Source organism: Chenopodium album, chromosome 1 (assembly GCF_948465745.1).
Source record: "Chenopodium album chromosome 1, dcCheAlbu1.1, whole genome shotgun sequence".
Lineage (NCBI taxonomy): Eukaryota > Viridiplantae > Streptophyta > Magnoliopsida > Caryophyllales > Amaranthaceae > Chenopodium > Chenopodium album.
The window spans coordinates 23,995,109-24,006,844 of record NC_137834.1 but is presented as its reverse complement, the minus strand read 5'-3'; the positions used below and the strand labels follow the sequence as shown (position 1 = coordinate 24,006,844).

The 11,736-nt window shown below is 41.9% G+C and overlaps 1 non-coding gene across 1 annotated transcript; it reads left to right on the top strand.

Moving 5' to 3' along the window:
• Positions 1-6,910: 6,910 nt before the first annotated feature.
• On the top strand, positions 6,911-7,016 carry LOC145566192 (small nucleolar RNA R71). Its single transcript, XR_014095379.1, has one exon. It is a non-coding gene; the product is annotated as a small nucleolar RNA R71 (small nucleolar RNA).
• Positions 7,017-11,736: the final 4,720 nt, after the last annotated feature.

Genomic DNA, 11,736 nt, shown 5'->3' with positions numbered 1-11,736 from the left:
TCGGACGCTTGATGAGTGATGCATATATAGGCCAAAATTGCTCGTCCGGAGCAATAATGCCATGATCATTGATGCCGGGAGGAGGTGGGAATTGCGGTGCTGAGGATTCTCCCACCCTCTTCCTCTTTGACTTTCCTTTTCCCTTGCCGAACATCTTGATTCTACAAATTCACCAAGAGCATATCATTAGAACAAATTGATAAGAAATGACATAAGAAGCCAAGTACTTAGCCAAGGTAAAAGTGTATGCATAAGAGTATACAATTCAAGGCATGCATGAATACATTTGAACCAAGGTTTGAATAAGAATTCCTATGTTATTCCTAAATTAGTCCTAACAAGGTCTAGGTGAAATTTGGCATGATGTCCCCTAATTTTCATGATATCCATTCATCAAACCATCAAAATCAAGCCAAAACAATGAATAACAATCTTCAACAACATCCAACTCATGCATTTCTCAATCATAAAATGGTAACATGAATACCCTAGTATGAAATCAACACTCAAAGACATTGAGATCAAAATAAAACCAAGGTAAACATGCATAATCATCATAACAACATGTTCTACTATCAACAACCAATCAATTGCAACAAGTCAATCCAAAGAACCACATGAAACAAACAAGTCATTACTAACAATTTCAAGAATACCATAATTCACACTTAAATATGTAAAACATGGTAAAACTATAAGAAATTAAAGAAGTAAACTTGCAAAAGCTAGAACAAACATACCACAATTGATTGGAAGGAAGTAAAAACCCAAAAACACCGAAGCACTTAAACCCTTGAAATTGGGGAAAATGGAAAGATGGGTTTGTTTTGTGAGGAATTTTTTTTGGTGGAGATTGTAGAAATTGAGTAAAGGATGGAAAATAAGTGAGAAAGGGTGAAGATTGGAGTGATTTTGATGGAGATTTGAGGTTGTAAGGGGAGGTGTAATGGAGGTTTAGAGTGAGAAGGAGAAGAAAGAGGTAGGTGACGAATATGGGAGTTGTGGTCACGAAAATGCAGCAAAATAGAACTTAAGGAAGCATTTTTTTTCGAATCTGAAGAGAGGTTCGGCCGAACCAAGGGTATGTTCGGTCGAACCACAGTAGAAGTTCGGCCGAACTCCCCTTTGGTTCGGTCGAACCATTGCCACAACTATACTTTATGAAATCTGGGCAGAAAGTTCCAGCAAAATCGCAAAAAGAGAGGAGTGACCGAACCCAGGAAAGTTCGGCCGCACTAAAGTTTAAGTTCGGTCGAACCATACTGGGGTTCGGTCGAACCTGTTCTGGAACTTCAAATTTGCAAATTCTGGCAGAAAGTTGCTGAAATTTTCTAAAAATTAAGGAGTGACCGAACGCAAGAAAGTTCGGCCGCACTACAGTTTAAGTTCGGTCGAACCTCCCAGGGGTTCGGTCGAACCTTCTGCCAGAATGCAATATTTTTGTTTTTGGCAGAATGTTGCCATAAATCCTTGAAATTGCTGCAGTGGCCGAACATGAAGTGGTTCGACCAAACTCCCATAAAGAATCACGCAAGTAAAAATAGTCCTTAACACACATCTAAATATCATACAATCATGCTAGAAGCAAAGTATATCAAAAACCAAAGCACAATCAAAACTCAAAAATCCCAACAATCCAAAGTTGTAGATGGAAAAATAGAAGCAACATGAAAAGAAAAAGTATAAAAGGGTTAGAAACTCGGGTTGCCTCCCGGAAGCGCTTTTGGTTAACGTCGTTAGCTCGACGTTCCTTGAGTTGATCAAGGAGGGTCGAATTGACGATGCACATCAAGAAGTGTCACAGAAATCGGTTCATCACTTGGGAATCCTTCATAATAGGGCTTGAGACGGTGACCGTTGACTTTGAAAGGAGAGTGGCCGTCTTGGGAAATTTCGTAGGCTCCATATGGAAACACTTCCGTGACAATGTACGGCCCACTCCATCTTGACCTAAGTTTGCCCGGGAAAAGCTTCAAGCGGGAGTTGAATAGGAGGACTTTTTGGCCTTTGACGAATTCCTTCTTGACAATTTGAGCATCGTGCCAAGCCTTAGTTCGCGCCTTATACATGCTTGCGCTATCGTAGGCATTCATCCTCAACTCCTCTAACTCATGTAGCTCTAGAAGCCTTTTCTCACCCGCACTATGGAGATCAAAGTTGATTTGCTTGATTGCCCAATGCGTTCGATGCTCCATCTCCACGGGCAAATGACAATTTTTCCCATAGACAAGCTTGTAGGGAGTGGTCCCTGTTGGAGTTTTGAAGGCGGTCCTATAAGCCCATAGTGAATCAATAAGTTTGGAGGACCAATCCTTCCTTGTCCTAGCAACCGTCTTCTCCAAAATCACCTTGAGCTCTCTATTGGTGACCTCCGCTTGACCACTCGTTTGAGGGTAGTACGCAAGCCCTTGCTTGTAAGACACCCCATGTTTCTCAAGTAGTCGAACGAAGGTGTGGTGCTTGAAATGCGATCCCCCATCACTAATTATTGCTCTTGGAACACCAAATCTCGGGAAGATTACTTTCTGGAAAAGATTGACCACCACCTTAGAGTCATTCATTGGAGAAGCCACGGCCTCCGCCCACTTAGACACATAGTCAACGGCGACCAAAATATACTTGTTCCCATGTGAAGAAATGAAAGGGCCCATGAAGTCTATAGCCCACACATCAAAAACTTCAAGCTCAAGGATGGGGTTTTGCGGCATTTCATCCTTCCTAGAAATATTCCCCATCCGTTGACATCTATCACAAGTTTTGACAAATATCCACGCATCCTTGAATAGAGAAGGCCAAAAGAGCATAGATTGAAGGACCTTTGAGGCGGTCTTTTGAGCACTCATATGCCCACCACAAGGAGAAGAGTGGCACAAATGGAGAACACTTTGAACCTCGTCGTTGGGGACGCATCTCCTCAACAAACCATCGACCCCTCTTTTCAATAAAATGGGATCATCCCAAATATATCTCTTGGCCTCGTGCTTGAGTTTTCGACGTTGTTGCGAAGTGAAATCGGGCGGTATGGCACTACAAGCTAAGTAATTCACAATATCCGCATACCAAGGCTCCGATTTCACTTCAAGGACATAAAGCACATCATCTCTTAGAGCGTCCTCTATTGGCAAGCCATCATCTTCAAACCTTGCACCGCCCAACCTTGAGAGGTGATCCGCCACCACATTCTCGGGTCCCTTCTTGTCTCTCATCTCATAATCGAAGTCTTGGAGGACTAAAACCCATCTCAACAACCTTGGTTTAGCTTCCTTCTTCCCTATCAAATATTTGAGAGCCGAGTGGTCGGTATACACAATTGTCTTAGAACCAATGAGGTAGGTTCTAAACTTCTCGAATGAATGGATAACCGCTAGGAAATCCTTCTCGGTAGTTGTGTAGTTTTGTTGGGCATCATTGAGAGTTTTAGACAAATAATGTATGACATGAAGTTTCCCATTCTTTCATTGTCCAAGAACCGATCCAATGGCCTCGTCGCTTGCATTGCACATGAGCTCAAATGAAAGAGACCAATCCGGACCTTGGACAATAGGAGCGGTGCAAAGGGCTTCTTTCAACCTACAAAAGGACTTATGACAAGCATCATCAAACACAAACTCCTTATCTTATTGCAATAGAGATGTGAGAGGCTTAACGATCATTGAAAAATCTTTAATAAAGCGCCGATAGAACCCGGCATGGCCAAGAAAAGACCTCACTTCCCTCACGTTGGTGGGGGGAGGAAGTTTTTCGATGACCTCGACCTTGGCTCTATCAACCTCAATGCCGGCATGGGAAATTTTGTGCCCAAGAACAATCCCACTTTCAACCATAAAGTGGCACTTTTCCCAATTCAACACGAGGTTAGCCCTCTCACACCTTTCTAAGCAACGAGATAAATTAGATAGACAATCTTCATAGGTGGCTCCTCCAACGGAGAAGTCATCCATGAAGACTTCTATCTCATCCTCAATCATATCACTAAAAATGGACATCATGCAACGTTGGAATGTTGCGGGGGCATTACAAAGCCCGAAAGGCATCCTACGATACGCATAAGTACCGTAGAGGCATGTGAAAGTCGTCTTCTCTTGATCCTTGGGGTCAATCGGGATTTGGAAAAATCCCGAGTAACCACCAAGGAAACAATAGAAGGAATGCTTTGTAAGCCTTTCCAACATTTGATCAATGAACGGTAGTGGAAAATGATCTTTGCATGTACTTGTGTTAAGTTGGCGATAGTCAATACACATACGCCAACCGGTAACAAGTCTAGTGGGTACTAGTTGATCATGATCATTTTTCACTACCGTCATGCCCCCTTTCTTAGGAACAACTTGCACGGGAGATACCCAATCACTATGTGCAATTGGGTAAATAATTCCCGCATCAAGAAGCTTAGCCACTTCCTTCCGCACAACCTCTTGCATGGAAGGGTTAAGCTTTCTTTGCCTTTGCCTAACGGGTTTGGCATCTCCCTCTAGATCAATTTTGTGCATACATAAAGATGGACTAATACCTTTGATATCATCAATGGTATAACCCAAAGCTTTTTTGTGTTTTCTCAAAACATTGATTAAGAGGGAGGTTTCCTCCTCTGTTAGGTTAGAATTTACAATCACGGGGAAACTCATCGGGACCAAGAAATGCATACCTCAAGCCCAAAGGTAGAGGTTTCAAGTCTACCTTTGGTGCTCCCTTACCATTGGGGCTCTCTTCTCTTTCTTCAACTTGAAAGAGGTCATGAATGTAAGGAGCCTCTTCTTCCATGCTTGCGCCCTTGCACTCCTTATTGCTTTCCTCAAGCAAATCCTCATAGAATTGTATGTCTTCTTTGTGAGTACCTATCTTTGATTCATTCAACAACACACTTTCAAGAGGATCATTAGTAGCATGCAAGTGGGAGCGAGAAAATTCATCAAGAACCGTATCAAGAACATCTACCCTAAAGCATTCACCACTTGAGGAGGGTTGTTGCATGACATTGTTCAAATCAAACTCAATAGAATCATTGTCAATTTTCAAGGATATCTTCCCCTCCTTCACATCGATGATAGCTCTAGAAGTGGCTAGAAATGGCCTGCCCAAAATTATAGGAATCCTCTCATCCTCATCCATCTCTAGCACATAGAAATCCACGGGGAATGTGAACTTTCCTACCTTAAGGGGAACGTCCTCAACTTTGCCCATTGGGAACTTAACGGAACGGTCCGCTAGTTGGAGAGTAATGTTAGTGGGAGAGAGGGTTCCTACACTAAGCTTTTGGTAGACGGAATAGGGCATGAGACTCACACTTTCTCCTAAATCACACAAGGCTTTATCAAATTCAATGCCATTGATAGAACAAGGGATGGAAAAGTTACCCGGATCTTTCAATTTGGTAGGTAGTTTGTTGGAAAGAATTGCACTACAATTGGCGGTCAAACTCACTGTCTCACACTCCCTTCTCCCACTCAAAAGATCTTTCAAAATTTTGGAATAGTGGGGCATTTTCTTCATAGCATCAACAAAAGGGACGGAGATATGCAAATTCTTAATGACTTCCAAAAACTTCCCAAATTGGGCATCAAGTTTAGCTCTCACAAATCGTTGTGGAAAGGGTAGCTTCTCCTCTCTAGGTTGGCGATTTAGGGGCAAGGGGGTGGCTTCTTTTCCCTTGGGCACCTCAACATGTTTTTCCTTTTCAACACTCAATGGCTCATTGGGTTTTTCACCCTCATTCTCTAACTCCACCTCTTCTTGGGGTTCTTCTTCAATTAAAGGGTCACTCCCTACTACCTTCCCACTCCTTGTTGTCACGGCATACAAAGGTTTTGGGTTGACTCCTTGACTTGGGGTGTGAGAAGAAGAAGGAGAAGAAGAAGAAGGGGATGAATTAGATGCAAGTTGAGCAATTTGAGTCTCAAGCATTTTCATATGAGCATTGGTTCGTTTTTGAGCCTCTTCATGTTTCTTTTGATCCTCCTCACGCATTTTTAAAAGAGCATCTAATTTAGCCATCACGGGATCTATTGGAGGGGCTTCAAGTTGAAGAGGTTGTTGAGGTGGAGGAAGTTGGGGTTGATGGAAACCCGGAGGCCTATTAGTTTGGTCATAGTTAGAAACAAATTGGCCCCTATTGCCTCTGGTGCCTTGGTTAGGAACATTGCTTTGTTGATTATTTCCCATGTTACCTTGGTCACCAAAATTTTGATTTTGATGGTCATGGTATCGGGAATTAGGTTGTTGGTTTTTATTACCATACCCTCTTTGGTTAGAGTAGCCTCTTCCATTGAAATTGGAAGGGCCTCCCCCACCATGGTATTGGTTATCATAACCACCACCACTTTGGTTCCAACCACAGTTTCCACCTTGATTCCAATTCCCCATTTGATTGGAGTTTGGCCTCAAGTTTCTTACATTTCCCATTCTAGGAGCAAAATTCATAGCATTGACATTTTTCATATTACCATCATGTTCATGGGAAGGGGGTTGGACTTCACAAGCATAGACACAATGAGAGGTATCATGATCATAGGTTTCACAATTAGAACAAAACATGCATCCTTGGGGCATTGTATTGTAAGAAGAGGGGGAGGAAGTATCCATACCATTGCCTCCCTTGGTTGAAGGGGAGGTATTACCATGAGGGTTGGACCTTTCTTTCATCAATTCATCCATTTTCTTGGTCATTTTGGAGATTTGGGTAGAAAGGTTGTTGATTGCGTTGGCTTGCTTCAATGCATAAACACCCTTGCTAGAAGTAGCATCCCTTTCTCCTTCGTACCAATCATCATAGTGCTTTGCGGCTTCCTCTATAATACACTCCACTTCATGCTCTCCTTTGTTCATGATTGGACCACCGGCCGCGGCGTCTAGGCTTGTTCTTCCTTGAGGTGTGAGACCTCCATAGAAAGTGTGAATGAGTTGATACTTGGGTATCCCATGGTGTGGGCATTGACGTTGAAGCTCTTTGTATTGTTCCCATGCCGCACTTAGAGACTCACCACTCTTTTGGCAAAAACCTTGAATCAAAGACCGAGCCTCGGCGGTCTTCCTATGGTTATAAAACCTCCTCAAGAAGGCCGTAGTCACTTGGTCCCATGTCGTGAGAGAATTAGGGGGCACCTCCTTCTCTAGCCATTCTAGACCTCTCCCAATTAGCAAAAATGGAAACATTTTGAGGCGAATATATTCTTGAGTCACTCCATTGGCCTTTATTGTGTCACAATATTTATCAAACTCTTTTAGGTGCTCATGAGGACTCTCAAACTTTCCACCCAAGAATTGTTTCCTCTCAATCAAGGCAATCAAATTAGGCTTGATCTCGAAATTGTTGGCTTGAGTAGTAGGAGTTAGGATCCCACTTTGTGTTCTAAAAGCTTCGGGGGCCCCAAGACGACTCAAAGGCGTATTCTCTCCCATTTTAGAACCTTCTTTACTCTCAAACTTATAGGTTGAGAAAGGGTTGATTTCTGAACTCGAAGATGATTTAGGGCTATCTAATTCTTCACTTGAGGGTGAAGAGGGTGGAGTATCTTCTAATTCTCTTACTCCTCTCGTTGGAGTGCGGGAATTTCTACTCCTTGCTCTTGCTTCTCTTCAAAGTAGGACAAAGACCTCTTAGCTCTGGATCGATGGGAATCAAAGATCTTGAGCGGGTTCGTCCTCTGTTCATACAACAAAGCTAAGAAGAACGTAAGCACTGACAAGTAACAAAAGTAGCAAACACTAACAAATAAAGGTGAGATAGTCTCAAACAAGCAATGAAATAGCAATGGAAACCATCTCCCCGGCAACGGCGCCAATTTGACAAGGGAATAATCGTGTCGTTGAGCGACTACACCTAAATCAAATGAATTTTTAACGCTCTACCGACCTAATACGTGTATAGGGTAAATAGAGGGGTCGAACCACAGGGAGAAATGCTTAAGCACTGCATTCATTACCTAGGGTCTAAGCTATCTCGGAACAAGAAGTGTGAATAACTAGAAGGTTAAACTAAGAACAAAATGGATTAAAATTAATATAGCTAGGCACCAAGGGAAATGGGTAGGTGAAGTTGACGCTTGATCATGCAATAACAAAGTAGCATTTTAATGGTAAACTAAACATGCACGAATACCGAAGTAAAGGGGTCCAATCTAACCGTCTTCCGGGGTTAATTGGTTTCTCCTAACATACCCTCTATGTTTCCACATTAGAACCATATATTAGAAGGTGCAAACAAATAATTATCGATAGTAATGAATCTCAACTAAGTCAACTTCCGTTACTTGTTAGTAAAGACTCATCTTTGATCAACTAACAATATGCACTTGCAAGAAAGACCAAAGAATATCAAGCATGCAAAGACTTTAATCACCATTAACATAACCCCAACATTATAAGCATGAACAATTAGCAACTACACCATCCTCACACCCTTGGCTAGGTGACTACTCACAAATCATATTGAAAACAATATCAATCATCAAATCAATAAGCATCAACATGATTAATAAGCAAAGAATAAAAATCAAAGCAAATAAGCAAAATCAAAAACAAAGGTAAAGAGAAAGAGTAAGAGATTGCTCATTAATTGAAGATGAAGGTCTACAAAGGATTGAACAAAACTCCTTCTTCAAAATCCAAGTTCATTAATGAAGAAAACTACACTTTCTCTCTCTACCAATGAAGACTAATAGTGTTTCTCTCTCTAGATTAAGCTAAAAAATAGAAAAAAATTAAAACTAAGTTAATCTAATCCTCAAAACGTTCTAGGATGGGACTTATATAGTCCGTACAGAGCCAGCTGATAAAAGGAGAGGTCCGACCGAACAAATGAGAAGGTTCGGCCGGACTACAGGGTAGGTTCGGTCGAACCATGGGTAGGTTCGGTCGAACCTCCCTGATCCTAGTCTGGTCGAACTCCTGTGGTTTGGCCACTCCTGCAAAACTGCCAATTTTCATCTTTCCCCTGCCTCAACGTTCGGCCGAACCACTGAGCAGGTTCGGCCACACCTTGGTTCGGCCACACCATCAGGAGGTTCGGCCGAACCTCTTCTGAATCATGCTTCCTCTAGCTTCCCTTGAGCTTAGCTTCCTCCTCTTGAAAATCCCGATGGTTCCTACAAAGCATAAGCATGAAAATCACAATAAGAACAAAGCGGGAAGACTAAGAAAAGGGAGGATAAAGGAGAAAGAAAAGAGGAAGCAAAACTAAGTAAAAATGCTTAGAAAAAGGGCCAAACAAGTGCAAATGAGGGGAGAATCCTTAGAGAAAAAGGATAAAAGAGTGGCATAAATGCCACTCATCAAGGGTCCAGACCAACTAGGTCTAAATTTTCCCCTTGGGTCTAAAACATTTTTCCTTAGTGCTTTTAATACCAAATATCCTATTTTGATATTTCTTGTCTTGACCTTCTTATTAAAATGCCTATCCATACGAGTTTGGTAACACTGAATGTGATATAGAGCTTCTAGTCGTTTTTCGTCGAGTAGAATCAATTCTTCGTATCTTGCCCTAGCCCATTCGACTTCATCGAGTTTACTCTCTAGCGCAATGCGTAGAGATGGCATTTCTAATTCGACAGGTTGTACGGCATCCATTCCATATACCAAGGAAAATGGCGTATTCCCTGTTGATGTACGGATTGACGTGCGATAACCCCACAATGCGAAGTGAAGTTTGTCAGGCCAATCCTTATAATTTTTTGTCATTTTCTCGATGATAGTCTTTAAATTTTTATTAGCTGCCTCAACTGATCCGTTTGCTTGAGGTCTATAAGGGGAAGAATGATGGTGTTGAATGCCGTATTTTTGTAGCAATTCTTCACATTCGGCTTGAAAGTGAGTTCCATTGTCACTTATCATTTCATGTGGGACTCCATATCGACAAATGATATTTCTTTCGATAAAGAGTGCTACATGTTTTTCAGTGATTTTAGCGTACGATTGCGCTTCGACCCACTTTGTAAAGTAATCGATTGGTACTAGGATAAACTCGTGGCCTTATGTTCCTGGGGGAGTGATTTTGCCAATGATGTCAATTCCCCATGTAGAGAATGGCCATGGCGATGTGTAGGTGTAGAGCAAAGATGGAGGGACATGTTGTAAATTGGCATAAATTTGGCACTTAGGGAATCTTTTTACGTATTGATGGCAATCCCTATTCATTGTAGTCCAATAATATCCCTATTCATTGATGGCAATCTGGACTAACATTTTGCCGTTTACATGAGTGCCACAGATTCCTTCGTGAACTATTCTCATTACTCTTTGTGCATCCATCTTTCCTACACATAAGAGAGCTCGACCTTTAGGTACCCTTTTATGTAGCTCGTTGTCTATGAGTACATATTGAGAAGCCAAAAGTCTCAACGCTCGCTTTGCTCTTTTGTCAGCATGAGGAGGGTATTCTCCATTGGTGACATAATTGAGTATGTCCGTGTACCACTGTTCTTCTTCTTCTTCTTCTTCTTCTTCGTCTTGGACTAAGTCATCGTCTTCTATAGCCTGGATGTATGCTGATTTGTGCCTTTTTCGATAGTTAGAGGCATTTTCTCGATTTCCGTGGGAATCCTAACCATTGAGGCTAATCTCGCCAAGGCATCGGCAAATTGGTTTTCTTCTCTAGGTAGATATGTGTATTCTACCTTCTCTAACTGATCGGTAAGAGTTTCCAGATAGGTTTGGTAAGGGGCTAAGCTTTCGCTCCTTACTTTCCACCTTTTAGATATCTGATTGATGATCAAAGAAGAGTCTCCGAATATCCTTAACTTCTTTACTACCAATGCCAAAGCTGTTTCAAGGCCTACCACGCATGCTTCATATTCAGCAGCGTTGTTGGTAACGTCGAAATCAAGCTTTATGGAGATTGGAACGTGTTCTTCTTTAGGTGATACTAGTAGTACTCCAACGCCACATCCCTTTTGGTTTGAGGCTCCGTCGAAATACAAAGTCCAAGTATCATCTTCAGTGACCATTAGGTCTTCATCTGGAAATTCATTGTCTTGTATTGGTGTCGAGTCTTCTATTGGAAAATCTGCTAGAAAGTCTGACACCACGGATCCTTTAATAGCTTTTTGTGGCATAAACCTTACATCGAACTGAGCTAGATTGACTATCCATCTTGATATGCGTCCATTGAGTGTAGATTTCTCGAATAGATACTTGAGGGGATCTAATCGGGAGACTACGAAAACGGTATGCACCAACATGTAATGTCTTAACTTAGTTGTGACCCACACCAAGGCGAGGCACAATTTCTCGAGCGGTGTATAGCGTGTCTCGTATTCGAGCATCTTTTTACTTAGGTAGTAAATTGCGTTCTCTTTGCCTTCTACTTCTTGTGCTAGCATGGCTCCCATTGTCTCTTTGGTAACCGTCAAATATAACCTAAGAGATACTCTGGGAAGTGCTTGCGCTAATACGGGAGGATTTGCGAGATAGGCTTTGATCTTTTCAAAGGCTTTTTGACACTCGTCATCCCATATTACTGGTATATTCTTCTTGAGATTCTTGAAGATTGGTTCACATATTGTCGTCAGTTTTGATATGAACCTACTTATGTATTGCAACCGGCCAATAAATCCTCAAATCTGTTTCTCGGTCTTGGGCGGTGGCATTGACATGATTGCTTTAATCTTGGTTGGATTTACCTCTATTCCTCTAGAGCTTATGACGTATCCCAAGAGCTTGCCTGAGGTGACTCCAAAAGCACATTTTGATGGATTTAACCTCATGTTATACTTTCTTAGCCTTTCGAAAAATTTCCTTAAGGCT